This window comes from Lemur catta, chromosome 1 (assembly GCF_020740605.2).
Source record: "Lemur catta isolate mLemCat1 chromosome 1, mLemCat1.pri, whole genome shotgun sequence".
NCBI lineage: Eukaryota > Metazoa > Chordata > Mammalia > Primates > Lemuridae > Lemur > Lemur catta.
The window spans coordinates 229244123-229263542 of NC_059128.1; the positions used below are offsets into that span (position 1 = coordinate 229244123).

Genomic DNA, 19420 nt, shown 5'->3' on the forward strand with positions numbered 1-19420 from the left:
CTCCTCCACCACACCAAGAGAAGGAGAGCCAAACAGACAACATGAGGATGTACTGACATTCTCATTCTTGATTACCGCACACACCGTGATCTGTTTTCTACTCTTGTTGCTTAACAATTCCCAGCCCAGGTTCCTTCTTTCAAACTGTGTCCCAAGGAATTTTCAAGATTTTCATCTTGAAGTTTTATGCTTTCACTTAAAATACAGCAGCTTTTATGGATACATCTCTTAACCTCCCCTTTTTTCCACATGAGCCCCGCCCAGTGTGTTTGGGTTGGAACGGCTCTTCCATGCCAAGAGACTGGCCCTAAGGTGGAATGCATTTGCCTGTTCAGTTTGGGATCTGACCTGCTGCTTGGTGACATTGGTTCTAAAAAGTAACACTGCTGTCCACACTTGCCTGGTTCTCAGTTGACTCCCTCAGCAGTTGCCCTGACACAGAGCAAGAGAGAACAAGACCAACGCGTGAGCTAGACTGACTTGAATAATTAACCTCACCACACAAGTCTCTAAGTCATACGCAGTGCTGTCATAGCTCTCATGGAACTACAGAGACTGATTATATTGTCTGGATTTTTTTGTACCCCTCAGGAAGCAGGTATATTTTGGAAATACACCTAGGAACCTCCTTAGTAAACTGTTTTTCAAACAAGATGACGGAAGTCCTGAGAGCTTCTTGCCTAAGAGCTGGGACTAAAACCTGGAACTCCTTATCTACTGACCTGTGCCCTCGCCACTACTTTTTGATGTTTTTCTTTTTCTTGGATTTCCTTCTGGTTAGTGATTTATCTATAAATATTCCTATCATTAATGAATATAAATGTTTTGAAATGCAAATAAGTCAAAGTCATCACCTATTTAATGCTAGATTATGATGTTAGTGTTATTCTAGGAAGATCTAGAGCATAGTAAGGATTTAGATTCAGAAAGTCACAAATTTGAGTCCTGGTTTCAAAAGTTATTGCCTGGGTGACCTTGGTAACTTACTTAAACTTTCTTCACCTATAAAATGGGGATAATAATAGTGTCTATTTCAAAGAGTTATTGTGCAGAATAAATAAGGTTTTAAAACCATTTAGCACAATAGCTAGCAGTCTTTACTCAGCAAAGGTTAGCTGTTTTATCAGGCTGTCTCTTTGGTCTATGCTTTTGCCCTAGTCAAGAGAGAAGGTTTAGGAAGAAAGGGAGAGCAGAAGACTTTGCAAACAGCAGAATTAGTAAGACAGAAAGAGACATTTCTTTTAATGCTGCTTAATAAAATATTGGTCTTTTATGAATACCCTACATCATTGCAAAGGATTTTGGGACAGAGGGAGGAGGATGGTAGTTTCAGGACAAGGAAAGCAATCTTTGGGATTTCGTTAATGTTGAGGTTTATGTCAGTATCTTGATCTCTTAAATCCCTGTGATGATACAGTAGAAAGAAAGTCAGGTCAGGTTTGGGGCAGTGAAACAACAGGGTAGAACAGGAAAGACTAGACAAAATAAAACTGCAATAAAAGAGGTAGAGATATTCTTAGATAAGGCAAAAAAAAAAAGCGAAGGCATCTTGGGTTCAGGTAGGCAAAGGGTCAAGTTTAGGAGATCAGGTGAACAGACAGTTGATACAGGTCAAGGCAATGGAGGGTACAGATGCAAGAGCAAGTAGCAAGAATCAGGAAATGCAGTAAGGCTCAGAACCCCACTCTAAGGAGCTGGGACAATAACACATTGGATCATAAATGGGAATTACTGGGGAGGGGCATAGGTTCTAAGAAATGAACTTAGCCTCATCACTAAGGCAAGGATCCCACACATTCCCTGCCCAGGGTCAGGGCTGAGGCCAGAGTACTGTAATGCATACAACAGGACTGAGGGGGAAGGATTTCAGGGTGGTGAGAAAACAGCACTCTGTTTATGAAGGAAATCTTTCACAGTCTTCACATGACAAAAGACTTTTACAATCCATATAACTAGAAATAGAAATAAAGAATAGGGAAACATGATTACAGAATTTACAGAGATATTTTGGTACGTGGGCCCAGAGGCATTTAAAAATATGGCCTTGTTTTTCAAAATCAAAAAAAAAACTGAATACATTAATGATAAGGATGGTATCACTAAAACTTCACTGACACATTTATAGAATCATTTCTATAATGATTCTAAGGGGCCAGGCGCAGTAGCTCATGCCTGTAATCGTAGCACTTTGGGAGGCCAAGGTGGTAGGATTGCTTGAGGACAGGAGTTTGAGACTGGCCTAAACAACATAGCAAGACTCCATCTCTACAAAAAATTTAAAAATTATCCAGGTATGGTGGCCAATGCCTGTGCTCCCAGATGCTTAGAAAGCTGAGGAGAGAGGATCACTTGACCCTAGGAGTTTGAGGTTGCAGTGACCTACAATGATGTCACTGCACTCTAGCCCAGGTAACAGAGCAAACCTGATATTTAAAAAAAAAGAGAGAGAGCAAGAGAGTCAGAGAAAGAAACTGTCAAAGTGACAATCAGGTAGGGGGTACTCTTTTTTAAGTTCAAATATGTATTAATGTTTGTATTATTTCTATAATCTATTCATACCTTTTTTAAATATTTAATTGAAATATACTGAATCTATGTATAAATCTATGTGGCCAAAAAAGAGTTCTCTAAGCTTCTTCTTTATTCCTTGATATAGTAGAGCGTGTGTGTGTGTGTGTGTGTGTGTGTGTGTGTGTGTGTGTGCGCGCGCGCGCGCGCGCATTGTGGAGAGTGGGTAGAGGTCTGAGTGTAATGTGTGGGTCTGGAAACTGCTAGTAGAAAGTTGAGGGACTGATACAATGTTGATGGGACTGCAAATTAGTACAACCTCTATGGAAAACAGTTTGGAGATTCCTCAAAGAACTAAAAGTTGACCATTCAATCCAGCAATCCCACTACTGGGTATTGACTCAAAGGAAAAAAAAAGTCATTTTATCAAAAAGGCACCTGCACTCAAATATTCATTACAGCACAATTCACAATGGCAAAGATGTGGAATCAACCCAAGTGCCAATCAATTTATGAGTGGATTAACAAAATGTGGTATATGTATACTGCGGAATACATGAAGAAGGATGTATTAAGGCCTTTTGCAACAATTTGGATGGAACTGGAGACCATTATCCTAAGTGAAGTATCTAAAGAATGGAAAAACAAACACCACATGTACTCACTATTAAACTGGAACTAACCAATGAGCACACATGTGCACAGGGGGAGGTAAAACTCAACGGAAATCAATTGAGGGGCAGCAGGAGGAGGGGATGGATGAAATCATACCTAATAGGTATAATGAACACTCTCCGTGTGATGGGCACACTTACAAACCTGACTCAAGCATAACAAAATTGATACATGTAACCAAAAGCATTTGTACCCCCATAATATTTTGAAATAATATTAATAAAATAAAATAAAATAAAATCTTAAAAATAAAATAAAGAAAGTTGAGGGACTGAATTTAATCACTAAGGCTGATCAGTAGTTATAGAAATCTAGTAGTTTCCAACCTGTGATTTACACAAATCTCAAAAACTTTGGGTTGGAGTCTAAGTGACTAATCCAAGAGAAAGAATAAGAAGAAAACTTGGTCAGAAGCCCCTGTAATCATTGCAATCAAAGCAACTCTGCTTTTCATATATGCTATAAATTGAGATTCCTTAGAACATTTCATTTGAAATAAAGGACTTCAATATTTATGTCAGGAAAACTATAAAGGATTTTGAAATGGACAAAAATAGATTACTGGTTATCCTGTCAAGTACCTCTCTCCATGTTATTTCATCTAAAGAAGGCTGCACTTTTTATTGTCTTTGAGGGATTTTACAACTCCGTAAGTCATAAAATACTTACAGTAAGGCAAATAATTCTTGTCCATAGAATGGCAAATGATTTTTTTCTGGTGAAATTTCACCCTATGGATAATGACCAGTTTTGCATGTTTGTAAATTTATTTCTTATTACCTATATATGCTGATGTTTGAATCATCTTGGGAACTAGCTGTTGCATCATACTGGTTCCCTTTAGTTAAATAAAAGTCTTTGACATGTGCTTATTTATATTAGTACGATATTCATGACTTTACTTTTTTAAAAAACATTGTCTTTTAAAATTTATAAAACAATAATTGGCAGCTACTGTTGTAGTGTAAGCACCATTATTCACAGATAAAGAAATTGAAGCCTCAGTTAGTTGCCAATGTGACATTAAATTGTTAGTGTCTACAACACAACTAAAACTCAAACCTCACAACTCCTTGCCCAGTGTTGATAATTTTTGTGTGAGAAATTCATCATTAATATTTTAAATCTGATGGGAAAATTTAAGCTTATTAATACATGAAGATTCATTGAATATCAAAGTATGAAGGTAAAGCCAATTAAGTTTTGTCACATAACAAAGTTAGCTTTGTTTTATTTGAGAGTATGTATAAAATATTTCATCTAAACATGAATAGGGCATGTCTAGACTAAAAATAAATAATTCTTTACCTCCCCACAGAAAGCCCCTGGTGCCCAAGAACTTTTTGAATCTAAAGAAGTGGCTTTCATCCTTTTTCTTGCCTTCACACATATGATGGATGAGGGCCACATTTGTGACACAATCCTATGGGTGAAGATATGGCGGACTGCTCATTACACACAAATTCCCACACACTAGCTGTAACTTCCCTTTCTTCCTTCTTCAAGACAGCACATCAGAATGCAAACAAGTGGAGTGACTATGAAGGGATTATTTTGAAATACATATTTATAAAATGTAAATTATTGGCAGAATTGAATATTTTACCTATTATAAGAAATAAATTATCTGAACATACTTCACAATCCTGGGATTATCTAGGGTGCTTTACTTCCATAGTTGACAATAATTGATTCACAGAGATAGTAACCCTTCTTTTGAATAAAAGGAGCAGAGACAGGTATCTGCAATGAAAAGAAAGTAGAAATAAGCAAGAAAAAAAAACATAAAAAGTAACAAAGACTTTGAAGGATATAATTAGGATTGAAAAACAATACTTCTATGAAAGTGTCCAAGACAAGAAATGATTAAATAATAGAAGCAGAGAAAGATACGGACTAAATGAAGACATCAAACCAGTAAAGAATTGACTCTATAGTAAACCTTTAAACATATTTTGTCTTCTTATGCTTTTGGACATAGAAAGTCTCTATTCCTGTTATGAGTTGAAGTGTGTCCCCCCAAAATCCACACTTTGATGTTCTAACCCCTAGTATTTCACAGTGTGATCTTATTTGGAGATAGTGTGTCTTTTAGAGGCACTCAAGTTAAAATGAGGTCATTAGAGTGGACTCTAATCAGACATACTGATACCCTTATATAAAGGGGAAATTTGGAAATAGACATGTACACAAGGAGAATGCCATGTGAAGATGAAGGCAGAAATCAGGGTGATGCTTCTACAAGCCAAGGAACACCAAAGATTGCCAGCAAACTGCCAGAAGCTTGGAGAGAGGCATGAAGCAAATTCTTCCTCACAGCCCTTAGAAGGAACCAACCCAGCTGACACTTTGATCTTGAACTTCTAGCCTCGAGAACTGTGAGACTATAGATTTCTTTCATTTAAACCACCCAGTTTGTGGTAGTTTGTTATGGGAGTCCAATGAAAAAGACACAATTCCAAGGCAGATGCAATTATCCTCAAGAAGATGAGCCCATATGTATTTGTCAGGTAAGGTGGCTTTCTCTGCTACAAGTCTAGAAATTGAAGAGAATTCGGGGCTGCAGGGCAGACATGGAACCAACAGCTAGACAGTGACTGCCAATTAGTGTTAATTCAATGGAAAAGAAAGGAGGAAAACCAGACATTTTATTATGTATATCCAAAGCGCATTAAAATAATGAGAGGGTTACCAAGTGCTTCTAGGGTTCAGAATTATATTTCTGGCAGCAGGAGGTTATACAAGATAAGCCCGAAAAGTCAGGCTCATCCAGCAGCCTGGTTCTCTTCCAAGTCTAAAATGCTGTCAACAGTAGGAGTTTCTGCAGCTTGAATGGTAATTCTCCGGGTAAAACAAAAAAAATTAAAATGCATGTTATTTTTAAACTATTCTTTTTGAAAATGTAACCAAGTTCAGCTCTGTAAATATGCATGGGTAATGAATACAGAGTCACTATATTTGCCCTCCCTTATAGTACAACTTTCCTTCATACTCTACATGAGTCCTTCACACACACTTTTCAAACAAGAAGGGACAACGGAATTACAAAATTATAGATTAAAGAAAAAAATCAAGTGTGTATAAAAGTGCATGGCATACAAAGAACATATAGTGAGTACTAAAGTTAGAAAACATTAAAAACAGGAGAGGAAGACTTCAGATTGAAGCAATGAAAAATTTAACCATCAAAAGCATGTGTATCAAGAAGGTATAAGAAGCCTCTCAAACAAGTACATACAATAAAATTGGCAAATGTCACATCAGATTGTGCTACTATATTGTTAGGTGAGGACTTCATATCACTAACAATCCCCCCAGCCATTCCAATACCTTGCTTTCCCATAGCAGTTCTCTACTATCAATAAGATGTGCCTACCATTGCTTACATAAACCATGGTCAGTAACATCGTGGAAAGCAGTGATAAGGGGCCCACTATTCTACCTTGAAAGTGAATATAATGTGATTCTCTTGACTGTCAGTTGCCATAACTATGGTTACCAAACCTGCATCACAGTTCTTAATATACAACATTGTCTTTTCTGGAATGTACCCGTCTGACAGTATGTTCTTTCCTGGATCATTACCCTTTCTGCTTTTCTTCTTTCTTTGGTCTTTGTGCTTTTCTTCTACTTAGCTGCATTCATTCATTCATCACACACTTCATATTTCATATTTCTGCTTCTCCAGAACATAGCAAATGTCCCCGACACCTGTCCAGACTGACTCTTCCTCCTCACCTGGCCCATAGCTTATGTGTGTGCACCTTTCTTCCTCAGAAAGGACTGTCCAGTGCTAACATTCTTTATCCATAGCTGAATAAGTAATTGGGGTAGATTTGTCTTTTGGGAGGAAGTTCCTTTTCAGTGCCTGCAAACATTCATTATTCTACTCCCGTCTTATAATAAAAAAATAATTAAAAACATCTTTACGTGCCCATTCCCATCATCTTTAACTTCCCTTATTGTTGATGCTCAGTCACTCGTGTTGCCACAAAGAGCATGAGACTGAGAATCAAAAACTCTGGACTTAAATTCTAACTCTTATATTTTCTTTCTCTATAGAAGGAAAGTCTAGGAAAGTTCTTTAACCTTTTAGCATCCTTGCCTGTGAAATGGAATGATTATCATCAACCCTGACTACCATACAAACTTACTATAGATGGAGATTGCCTGAAAAATGTCTGATCAGACTGCAGTTAGAAAAAGTAATGTATAATTGAGACTTTAAATGTTTTACAATCTTGCCTGAGAGGAGTCTATGAGCAGGAGATAGGTGAACTCAACCTACTTTGGCTTGGGTGAGGCAAACGCATTTCATGTAACCAAAATGTTTGTACCCCCATAATATCCTGAATTAAAAAAAATCTAGTATGCGGTACCACAATAGGGAGACTATGGTTAGTCATTTACTGTATATTTCAAAATATCTAGAAGAGAAGATTTGGGATATTCCAAACATAAGGAAATGATATATGTTTGAGGCGATGGATGTCTCAATTACCCAGATTTGATCATTATATATTGTATGTTTGTATCAAAATGTCACATGTACCCCTTAAATATGTACAACTATTATGTATCATAAATTTTTTTTAATTTAATAAAAAATAACATTTAAAAAAGAAAAAAAAAGAAGCCCAGGAAAGATAACAGTTGGCAGAAACTGTTGTCAGATTTTGAAATGTTCACAAATGAACAAAAGAGAATAAGATTATCAGAGGACCATTTGAGGAGGATGCCATTTGCCCAAAACAAATAAAATCTTTTGCCAATGCCACTGTCCCTTTCTACAATTCCATTCCCACTTCTCTCCTATTGAACCACACATTCCAGCTCTCTCCGATAATTCCAGGCAACAGTGACCTTGCCTCTTGCTGACTGCCCAGAGCACAAACAATCAATCAGCATTATTTGCATAGGCCCTTAATTAACAGGTAATTGCTTACTGTCTTGATTTCTATGCATTTTTTATGTGTTAATATTCAACAGCATCTTAGGTTCAGTTGATTTAGACAAGTCCATAGGGCTGAGCACAGTGTTAGTCACATATTAATTGTTATCTTATCCATCTGCCTCTGCATCCTATCCTACAATGCTTTCAGATTTCTGCTTCTCTTTCCCAGAGGTATTCTTGTATTCTCTTAGAAAAAAATCAATTTTCTAAAATTTTATTCTGAATCTTGCTAAATCATTTTCAAAGGTATATCTTTTGAGTCTTCAAAATAATTTTATTTCCTTTGTTCTGAGTGTTTCTTCGTAGTCACCATGTTGGCTCCCACTCCCACATGGGTATGGTTAAGCACTGGCTGAATCTTCTTATCAGATAGACAAATGATTTGGGTTGATGTCTACAAGAGTTTTACTTGGATTTCTATGAACTTCTACTGTGCTAAGATGGCCTTCTCTTGGCTTTCCGACACTCTGAACAGGCGGAGTTCATGTCTACTAGAACCAGCACTCTCCTTGTCTCTCTTCACTTTGTCTTACTTGGAGGGACCACACTTACCATAATGCCATGCTCCATTCCCGCCCACCTCCTCATTACTTCCCCCTCTTTTTCATCATTAAAGGTTTCTTAAAAAGAGAGGCCTTCACGACAATGTGAATATACTTAACACTACTGAAATGTACACATGAAAATGGTTAAGATGGTAAATTTTATGAGATGTGTTTTTTACCACACTAAGAAAGATTTTCTTAAAAAAGAGAGTGGTCTTGATTGAGAACAAGGAAAAAGAAAGGAGGAGAAGACAGCATGATGGCTACTCCAAAAAGCAGCAGATAGATGGTGAAGGGGTAGCCACCCAAGTTCTTATTTGAAACAGAGATAGTTTTTGTGAAGCAAGGGACAGATTGTGGGATTTGAGGATGGGGGAGAGGAAGGTCTTCCTAAATACTTATAATTGAGCATAATAAAGGTAAGCCATTAATTACATTTTTCAATCTAGTTTCAAAGATCTTACAGTTAATGGAAAGCCCCTCAGATTCTAGCAATAAGTTGATTGTCAATCATCAGTTTGTCAATGTGAATTTTCACCTTTTTCTCACCTTCATAGGTATTTTTGTAGGAAGACATGACAGAACTTCCTTAGGAGCCATTACCAAGACACTGTTTTAGAAGACCATTTTAAAGGAAGCTCATTAAAAAATATATATTTTAAGTCAGCTTTCCGTGTGTGTTTAAAAGTTTTCAACTAAGGAAAAGGAAAAAAAGTCAAGAAAAGGAGGAGCAGCCTAGTGTCAAGTCCTTGAAAATTTTAGAAACTGATTAGAAAGGGAGAAATATCTAGAAGTAAGAGGCTTCAGGCATTTTCAAAGATTTAAAGCACAGCCTAATAATGTGGGGAAAGAAGACATTACAAAGAGCCATCATGGTAAGCTGGTTGCAAAAAAAAAATTATTTAAGGAAACAACTGTCTTCAGTAGTAGCCTAATGAGGGGTAGATTGTTCATTAGCATATAGCCCACATTCTGTTACAGTTTCCAGCTGTGCAGGGAACACTAAGAAGAGAGAAAACTAAGCCTATTTTCTGGAATCGTCAATCCATGTACTAATATAACGCTTACAGATTGCAGAAAAAGGTAATCACTCATTTCACAAATATTTACTATATACACAGAACCTGGTCTAATCCCTTAAATGGGCAGAACAAACAGCTGCCTCTACCGTGGGTGGTATCAGAGAATTTCAAAGCTTCCTGTTACTAAGAGACCTGTATTTCCTTTCTTCCCACCCAAAGGACAATGCTCCCACTAACACCAACCCTCTCCATTAGCTGCCATGCTTTTCTCATGTTAACTAGGTGCTACCTTCAGAGGTAAGAAGAAGAAATTCAATCAAAAGGTAAGTTGCAGTAGAAGGAAGCACTTAAAATGCTTTTGTTTTATTTAACTTGGTTTTACTGGGTTCCCACTATATGAAACCATTATGCTAGGCACTGTGAAATGTGCAAAGAACAAGACAGTATCATAGCCTTCAAGGGAACTTTATAGTGGAGGGGGAAAATCATCTTAGCCCAAGAATCCATGAGAGGAAACAAAAATATGGGGCAGTTGAGAGTGAACTAAATATGGGAAAAGCCATTCTTAGAGTTCAGCCAGTGGTGCTAACCCCTCACTTTGAACTACTGTTTCAGCAATGAGGACAGTCTTAAGGGCTTGCTCTAATCTACTGACTAGAGAAAAGGCTACACAGAGGGGCTGCATTTGCATTCCATTCCAGCTGTTCCACACACCTATATGAAAGCTTGAGGGTTCTGGGCAGGTCAGATCCTGGACAGGTCACACCTATTCCAGAAGGTGGGAATAGGTCCTGACATAAGAAAATTGTACCAATTTATCAGTTTTTCAAGAACATAGACCTGCTTAACACATTCATCTCTAAGTACAACAGAATGTAGCAAAGGTCTTGAAATGATGCAAAATTATATGAGTCGTCTTAAGGAAAAATAAACACTACTGTCGACTGCCTGATAAGTTGAGTCATTCACTCATTCTTAATATTTATTAAGGACTTTCTACATGCCAATCGCTACTTTAAGAATGAGGTATACGTAAGATGATATACAAGCATATAATCTAGAGGACCAGACCCAGACCATTCAAACCAGATCTTCCAAATGCCTTGTGAGCCATGTGCCCCATCCTTACAGGGGTGCATATAAGCTGAAACCATCTACATCTCAATGATTTTGGCCTATTTAGTCCTTGACCATTGGTTTTCTTGTGTTGCCAGTGACATTAAGAATTCTTCAAAATATTCACTTGAAACTACCTGTGTTATTAAAAACCATTACAGTCAGAAAATTAGAATTCATTAACAGGCAGATAATGTGTTTGCCACTATGATGTATGGAACTATATTTATCCCGCAGTGTAACATATCTGCTTCATCAGTGCAGGAACAGGAGGATCTTTCATCTGGATGAAATAGCCTTGAAAGCTTCGTCACCGCAGTGCAGCAAGAAGCTACTAAAATGGTTCTTCCTAGCCTCTTTCTGCTGATTAAAAAAAAAAAAAAAAAAAGACTACACCTCCTCCCAAGGGCTTCAATGCAGTTGCTATAGCAACACTATATCTGAGTCAGAACTATTAACAATCACCATGGCAACAAGTGTCTCACTTGCCATTTCCAGAAACTCATTGCGTTTGGACTAGAATCATCACACCATGAAAAAAGGGGTGGGGTTTTCCTCTCACTAAGAAACAGGAATACTTTATCCAAATAACTTATCCAAAAATGTTTTAAATAAAATAAAATTAAAGGAATTATAAGAAAATCATGTTGTCATAAACTGATTATCTTTTTTTCCTAAAATATTACAGTTTGATGGACATAAGAGTAAAATGTTAACAATTGATATGGTAGATTTATTTTTCCCCATAAGATCCAGTGAAACCTTTGGTATGCATAGTTATTTCCTATTTTGTAAATTCCAGTAACTGTATGTTTCATCTGTCTTGCCTGGCTCTTTTTGTCTCTGCTTAATTTCCCTTCCTTCACTCTGTCAGACACCCTCTTGAATATTTAGCAGAACAGAATTCTTTAGAGATCTGTGGATCACACTTGTCAAGTTAGAAGCAGCAGAAAGGATCACGCGTTATTTTGGGAATTGCACTAATAATGGAGTGTGTGGTGCTCTGTGGGAAGTGGTCATGGTGGGGCTGAGGACCCATCCTGTTTCCCTTCTTCTTTAAACACAAGATTGTACGATGATAGGAATGGGCAGTGTGCAGATTCATCCAGAGTATGACCTCCACAAGGGATTGTTCCCTGGAACAGAATCAACATGCTGTACCTTCAGCCTCTGAGACCTATTGGTTCACCTTTGGTCTATGTCACCCTCCCTCCCTGGATGTCTAAAGGCACCTCTTCACCCCCTGATCCTACTGCCCTCATCATACCATATCATATCACACAGCGACATTTTCTTGGGATTTTTGTCCTGGATCAGAGTTGCTAGGGCCAAATAAGTTTGCCTGGTAGCTTTTAGAATAGGTTCTCATGTGTATTGACAATAAAAGGGTACTAAAACCAAACAAAATAAATTTTCCTAAAACAAAGGCCAAATTAGATCAAACTTCACATTGATCTCCTTTTCTTTTCCAGTATCTTGCTTAGTTAAAACAACAATTTTATATTCTAAAATGCCCTTTCCTCCTTCAGAGCTCACGTCTAGAAGAAACAAAGGCAGCCTCCAGGGCAGGCAAACTTCAGAAAACACACCTTTACTAGTGATGAGAGAAGGAAAATGGAGGGACCCTTCTTTTCACTGTGAATCCTGGGGTATTTGACTCTTCTTGCCCAGCATTTATTTTGAATAGAAGTGGGTTGTTGGGAGAGGCAGGCAAAATTAAAGTGCCTCACTAAGCCAATGTGAACAGAATCCTTGAGGAAAGGCTCTCCAACCTACTATTAAGAGGTAATAAAGACTCCAAGGTCGGGGTGGTATTATACTGAGAGCGGAGGGCTCTCCTGTAGCCCAGGGAGAACAGTTGTTCAGAAAAAAACAAAAGGTTGTGTTTTATGAAGAACCCAAGCCTAAGTAAGACTCTCACATTGCTGCCCTGTCCTTGGACTACCCAAGAAAATATCAGTTAAACCTTCTCCAGAAACTATAAGCAACATTGAAATGCTCATTTTTACAAAGTTTTCTTTGATATTGTATAATTTGTCTACAGGCTGCTTAATTATTGACTTTTCAATAAATACTTCTGAATGAAATCAAGCCAAGCTCCCCCTGGAGAAGAAACCTGTGGGCCTTGTGACAGGGTGTGGATAATCAAAGTAAGGCATTCACCTATTCAGCAGTCAGAGTAAAGGGTTTCAGCTGAGACGCTCATACTCTGATTGGCATTGACCATGGCTATTTGTGTACCAGATTTTAAGCAAACTATAAAAGCCTTTGCTTTAGATTCAAATCCCTCTTCCACCCTTCTCTAGCTGTGAGACAATGGGTAAGTGACTTGATCACACTATACCACATTATTTTTATTTGTGAGGCAGCACAAATAATAATACCTAGTTCACAGAATTGATAATTAAATGTCAAACATTATTGTTGAATTCAATTTGGCCATATATTTATTGCTTCCTACTAGATATCTATAAAAGATATAAACAATTTTTTGCCTTAAATATCATTTATTAATTCTATTCATCTTTTCACTCATGCAACAAATATTTATCTCTGAAAAGCAGAGACAAGACGTAGGCCTTTGTAGTTATAATTTAATAATGATAAAAAGACCAGCAAGGAAGGGAAAGCACTGAAAATGCTATTTATCTTTCAAAACAAACCAAGATATTTTTCGAAACTGGGTGAAATGACCATACATTTATTTTCTACTGTGGACTGCTCTCCTTCTCTAATTCTGCTTTTAATAGGTAAATATACCCACAGGCTTTTATAATCCATTTGTGAAGCTATAGTATAGGTTGTCCCAATACTGCCATTAAAATTGCCCAGTATAAAGTGTGTGTTACTCTTGGCTATAAAAATAAAAGTTCCCTATAGACTGGAACTTGGCAACCATAGTTTGATTAAGTTGGGCTATTTTTATTTTATGCTCAAAGGGAGGCAACATACCCTAGTGAATCAAGCTGTTTTGAAGTCAAATTAGACTTCTCAGTCCAACTCTGACATTCAGAGGTATGTTTGGAAGTTCCTTGTTTTCTTCCCATTTGAAAAAAATGGAGAACACTTTCTGTCTCCTATATTTTATTATAATGAAGGTAGTAAAAGGGTTAAATGTTATAATGAACCCTAATTTTTTCTCACATCACAATAGGAACTTTGAAATACCAGTTCTACTGCTTTGTTATTCCACAGAATAAGAGCAAGTAAATATAATCAATCTAGCCTGATTTAGCCACATGCAGATAGGCACAGCAAGTGCCAGAGCTTGTGCCTTCTGGCAAATGAAGGATTCTAAAAAGATTAAGAGGTGTTCACCACAATGAAAGGCCCAGTGGATAGAGAGGGGCACTCATCCCCTGAGATCCACTTCAAACATTTTATTTTGCTATTTGTGCATCCCCATTGATTTTTCACAAATTTCCTCACAACAATTTACAGCTTTAGAAAAGAAATTGCTTTGGATACACTCTCACTTCCATTGCTGCTTTCAAGGAAGTTCATGGAAGACAGCAAACAGGTAAGTTTCTCCTTTCGTTGTCACTCCTTTACACACACACACACACACACACAAATACATACAAACACACGTACATACACAGCCCTAAGGCTAAAATCACTTCGTTATCACCATCTCAAGTCCTGGCAGAGGCCATCCTGGATAAAATCAGCTGCACCTCTGCCCTTGGGAAGCCATGACATCATCCAGGTCTAGCCGGAGCTGTGAAATCAGCTGGTTACTGAGAGTGAGCGGTAATTCTCAAAGAACAGAATTCTGCTTTTCTCCACCATCTTTCCTGGCCCCTCCAGCTTAAAGATTTATCTTCTTTCTCAAAGAACATTCAAGTCTGTTTGTCTGGCAACCTCTTCAAAGAGGTTATGTGCTCTGTGTGGGCAGTAACAGTACCTTATGTTTGCTTTCCTTATAGCTGCTAAGAAAAATAATTTGTGCACCCTAGTTAACAAATGTTTTGATTTTAGGGTTCTAAAGACAAAAAAAAATTATAAAATGCTCCCTGGTTCCTGCTAGGATATTAGCAAAAGAAAACTATTTCCTTTGGGCATAGTGAGTGCAGTTTTATTTATTTATTTATTTATTTAGTTAGTTAGTTAGTTAGTTAGTTAGTTAGTTACAAACTTGCCTACTGATTATAGATAGTGTGGGGGGCATATATTGAATCAAGATTTCACTAGTAATTTTGTCTTATGTATTTGCACCTTGTTTGAGCCAAAAAGTACAGACATTAGTAGTTCAATTCCATCCTAATTAATTAAGCTGTGATAAGATGAAGTAGAAAAAGACCTAGAAACATGGACAGGAACCACCATTTTGAGGTATTAAGATGGTTCCTATGATTTAGACAATCCAAATATTATAATTTTACAATCAGATTGACCCTGTTATTGCTAACAAAGATCCATGGTGGTCCCTCTGACCATCTGCTCTTGTAAGAAGTAGTAATTCTCAGCATTTCAGGCAGAATAAAAAACTGTATTAATTAAGATTCTTTGGTTGCTAGCAAAAGAAAGAATTCTGGCTAATTTGAGCAAGAATTATATTGTCAGGAAGTTACTGAGCAGTGTACGTGATCCTAGAAAAGACTGAAGAAACAGTCGAGAAACAGGTAGCTCTGAAGGTCTAAGCAGAATCTCAGCAGATGGTCTTCTGCTGGAATGAGTAGACTGTCTTTTTTTGCCGGGACAGTGAATAGCTAAGTTTAGGGCGCATGCTCACTGCTTGGCTGTTCTGGAGCAGTAAGAAAGAGAATCTGGCAAAAAGAACCTCCAGAGAAGCCCATGCTTCCATAGAGACAGGAGAGGTACGGGAATTCACCAATCCACCAATACTGCACCCATTGCAAGGAGAGAATCTGCTGCCTCCTATACCCCAAAATATAAAGAAGCTTTAAGCAATCTGTAAAAGGCTATCATATGCCTCCAAAATAACAAATATCCACTAAAATCATCACTCCTCTTTCTCTTCTGCTTTATAGAGGCATTATTAGATCTATTCTTTTCCAAGCCTGTTAGCCCTTATTAGAAAAACTGGGGAAATTATGTGTACTTGCTGTTTAAAACCTCACTAATATACTTGTCCCACCAGTTAGCCTGATTTTCCTAGGACACTGCACCCATATGAGCTTCTAAAATAAAGATTCTGCCGATTCTTCTGTCTCTGTGCAGCACAGCATGTAATCCAGGTGCTCAGTTTAGCAACATTTTGCAACATTGATACTATCCCCACCTGATTTGCTTAGAAGACGAATATAAGCAAAATGGCATTGGCAGCTTTTAATATTTTTTATGCTTAACAAAGGAAGAAGGATTTTGTAAAATTAACATACAGTTGGATCGGAGTAAGCAACTAAAGCAACTGGCTGTGCAAGGTTTATAATGTCTAAACTCCCACCAAGCTGCTATCATCTTTCCATATGTCTCCTGGTCACCAGCAGCCAAGTTTAGGATTTATAAAAATCAGGGCAATATGCCTTTGCTGGTCATGGCACCTGTAAGTGAGAAAATGACAACAATGACCTACTACTTACCAAATCAGCATGTTTAGTAGCTGTCATCCAAAAAACATGCCAAAGAGCCAAGATAGCGCTTGTGTTCATACAAGCCTTTAACAGAAAGATTCCGCATGTCCATGTTCTGCTATTTCTCTCCAATATTTACACATTATAATATGACAGCATAATGTATATTTACTCTGATTACTAGGTCATTTTCACTTCCCAGCTATTTGGCTGATAATTGCTATTCACTGTGTTTCCTAAATGCTAAATGAGGAACACACTAGTGCTGATGAAAGTTTTATGTGCCATTTTAGTGCTGTGCCAGGAAAAGAAGCTGGGCTATAGGGTGCCAACTGCAAAGGCTTACTCTGTACTGACCAAAGCTCAGGCCCTCATGTTTTCATCCAACATTTCAGAAGCTGTAGCTGCAGTTACATATTTAAATCATAGAAATAATGATTTTTCTGGTTCATTTATGCTACTGGTTAGCATAGTCCAAAAGATCCTGAATTATCTGTTTTAATTGGTTCTTTATAATGAATATGCAATATTAATAATTGTCAATTCTTCTATGCTGTAAATTTATATGCCAAAAGTTTGGTTAAATCACTTCAGATGTCTGTACCAGCTAGAGGAACACACTGCTACTCTTTAAGATGTGGTATTTCCTGCCCAGTAGAAACCCTTTGAAAAAGTATTCCTCCTAAACTTCAATTTTAGATGCATCCTATCTGCAAATTTCCAGGCCTAGGATAAAAAAAAAAAAGGAGGATAAAAGCTGAGGATATCGTGCCTGGCTTTGTTCCTGAGGTTTGAGGTGAAGATCAGTAACACCACCGGCATGACCTAATGAGTTTCATCCGCTCTGGTTTCAGGAGAGCGTGTGATCAGACATAGGTTTGCAGAGTTGTGTGGAATAAAGAAATCAGACACTGAGGAATTGAAGCAGAAAGATGAACTTGTGTACCCTTCATAAATAAAGCTCCATGCTCACTTGTTTTGCTGAAGCTTTACTTTCCCAGTAAGGTGCTGAGTGCTATGTTGACAAGAGAACCAGAGCCTAAAGGCAGGCAGGATAGGGGGGCAAAGACAGGCTCAGTATTCTGAAAGTCCGTTCAAGGTAGGCTACAGAATGGATAATTAGTTCCAGTATTTGCCCCATGGGTTTGCAATTTAAATTATGCAGACATTGCTAGGAGTTAATTACAGGTGTTCCAGCAAAACTAACAGGGAAGAATGGGAGATTCTGATTATGGACTTAGAGGTGCCTTGGAAGCAAGGAAAATTTAATATAATTCTTTAAAGCCACAGGAGAAATGAAAGACAGTAAACAATTATTTTAAAAATGTCATAAATTCAAGAACAAGTGTGTGTTATACATGCAGTTTGGAAAGTTAGAAATAGGTACATGTTACTACCTATGACAGCAACAACAAAAGCTATTTAACAACACTGACTTTCACAACTTTCTCATTTGTCCATACTTTCTACTCGAAGTTCATTCTTTCCATAGGATTATCTTCCTTAACATACAGAATATAATGACAAAGTAGTATCTGCCACCATTCTTTCAGTTTTGGACTCCAAATATTTCTGGTGGACCTGGGTTTAACCCTTTGTTTGTCATTGTTGTTACTGGTTTGTTTGTTTGAAATTTTATGGAAAGATAACTGTGCTTGAGTAAGAACTCTGATTTCTATTCCTTTCTCACAAGCTAAGCAAGACATTAAACCTCCCTGGGACTCAACATCTTCATTTGTAGAATAACATCTATCATGCCTAATTTACAGGATTATTTTAAGAATCAAAAGAGATGAGTATAAAATATGCTTTATCAATTGCAAAGCATAGGATCAATGGGTTGTTACTTTTTAATATAATAGTTTCATGATTTTAGAAAATTTGGAAAATACAGAAATATAAAAATCAACAAATTTCTTTCTCACACTTACAGTGTTAAGTCACAGCTAAAGAGTCCATTTCCTCATTTTTGTCTAGTTGTTTACCTGGGACAGTTCTCCTCCACTAAAGTGGCAGGAAGCACCTCTCACATTCATATCTGGTTCTCTGATTTTCTAAATCCAAGAAACACAAGCAAAAAAATTAGTATATTCCCAGCATCTGCTACCCCAATCCTTCCTACCTTCAAGGACTGCATCATCCAAGATAGAATGTGCGACATTAGCCTACATACACAAATACTTCCTATTCTGATGTTCCATCGATTTCTGGGTGCTGTCTCAGAATGCATGTAGGTCTGCTGGGAAATTGTGGTGTCAATCAAAACACCACAAAAAGCAGCATCCCACCAAGGATAAAATGCTTTGGATTTATGGCAGGCACAGATTCTGGTAATTGAAAGGTTTCTTTCTTCAGGTCTTCTCTTGTCTGGATCTGCTGTCACATGGTTGGTTGGTTGGTTGGCTTTTCTCAGTCTGGTTCCATCTATGTTATAAGACATAAAGAGTATCTGAAGATTTAGGCATTAAGGTGTTTATCAGTCTCAATGTGTGGTTGAGCTGCGTTTTCATAATTTCCTGTGTACTCAGTTTTTTATCATCAAATTAACTAGTCAATGTCTTGCATATTGGCCCAGAGAAAGGATTTTATCCACTGGTTTTCATCCTAACATATCTGGACCTGTAATACCACAGCCTCTTTGTCCATCCACATTCTTCATGATACCTGGACAGTATAGCCCAATGGAAGTCTTGGAGTGGAGGCCATGATAGATGAAAGAGTAGAGCAGACATTGGAAATGTATCGACAGTCCCTGATGCAGCACCTCACCCTAAACTCCCAGCTCACATTCCAGTGCCCGCTTTCTGTGATACATAGCTTCATTTGCCACATGTATCTCATCTATCAGGTTTTATTTGTCTCAAAGAGTATTTTAAAATAATAAAAGCAGTGGATAGTTAAAGGCCTGATAATTATGCAGAAGACAGGGCTGATGGTGGCAGGGAGCCAGGACAGGATGAGCCCTCGTGAGCACTTCTGTCTTTCCTTGAGTAGCGGAAAGAGTTCAATCACATTCATCAAAGATTCAAGTGCTTTGAGCTGCCCCTCCAGAGCACTTGGAAA

The 19420-nt window shown here is 37.7% G+C and overlaps 1 long non-coding RNA gene across 1 annotated transcript in view; it reads left to right on the forward strand.

Annotated features, from left to right (window-relative positions):
* Positions 1 to 14073: 14073 nt before the first annotated feature.
* Positions 14074 to 19420, forward strand: part of LOC123642048 — a 76505-nt gene continuing 71158 nt past the window's right edge. Inside the window, exon 1 of the long non-coding RNA XR_006736382.1 lies at positions 14074 to 14340. This is a non-coding gene — a long non-coding RNA (uncharacterized LOC123642048). The remainder of the gene's footprint in view (positions 14341 to 19420) is intronic.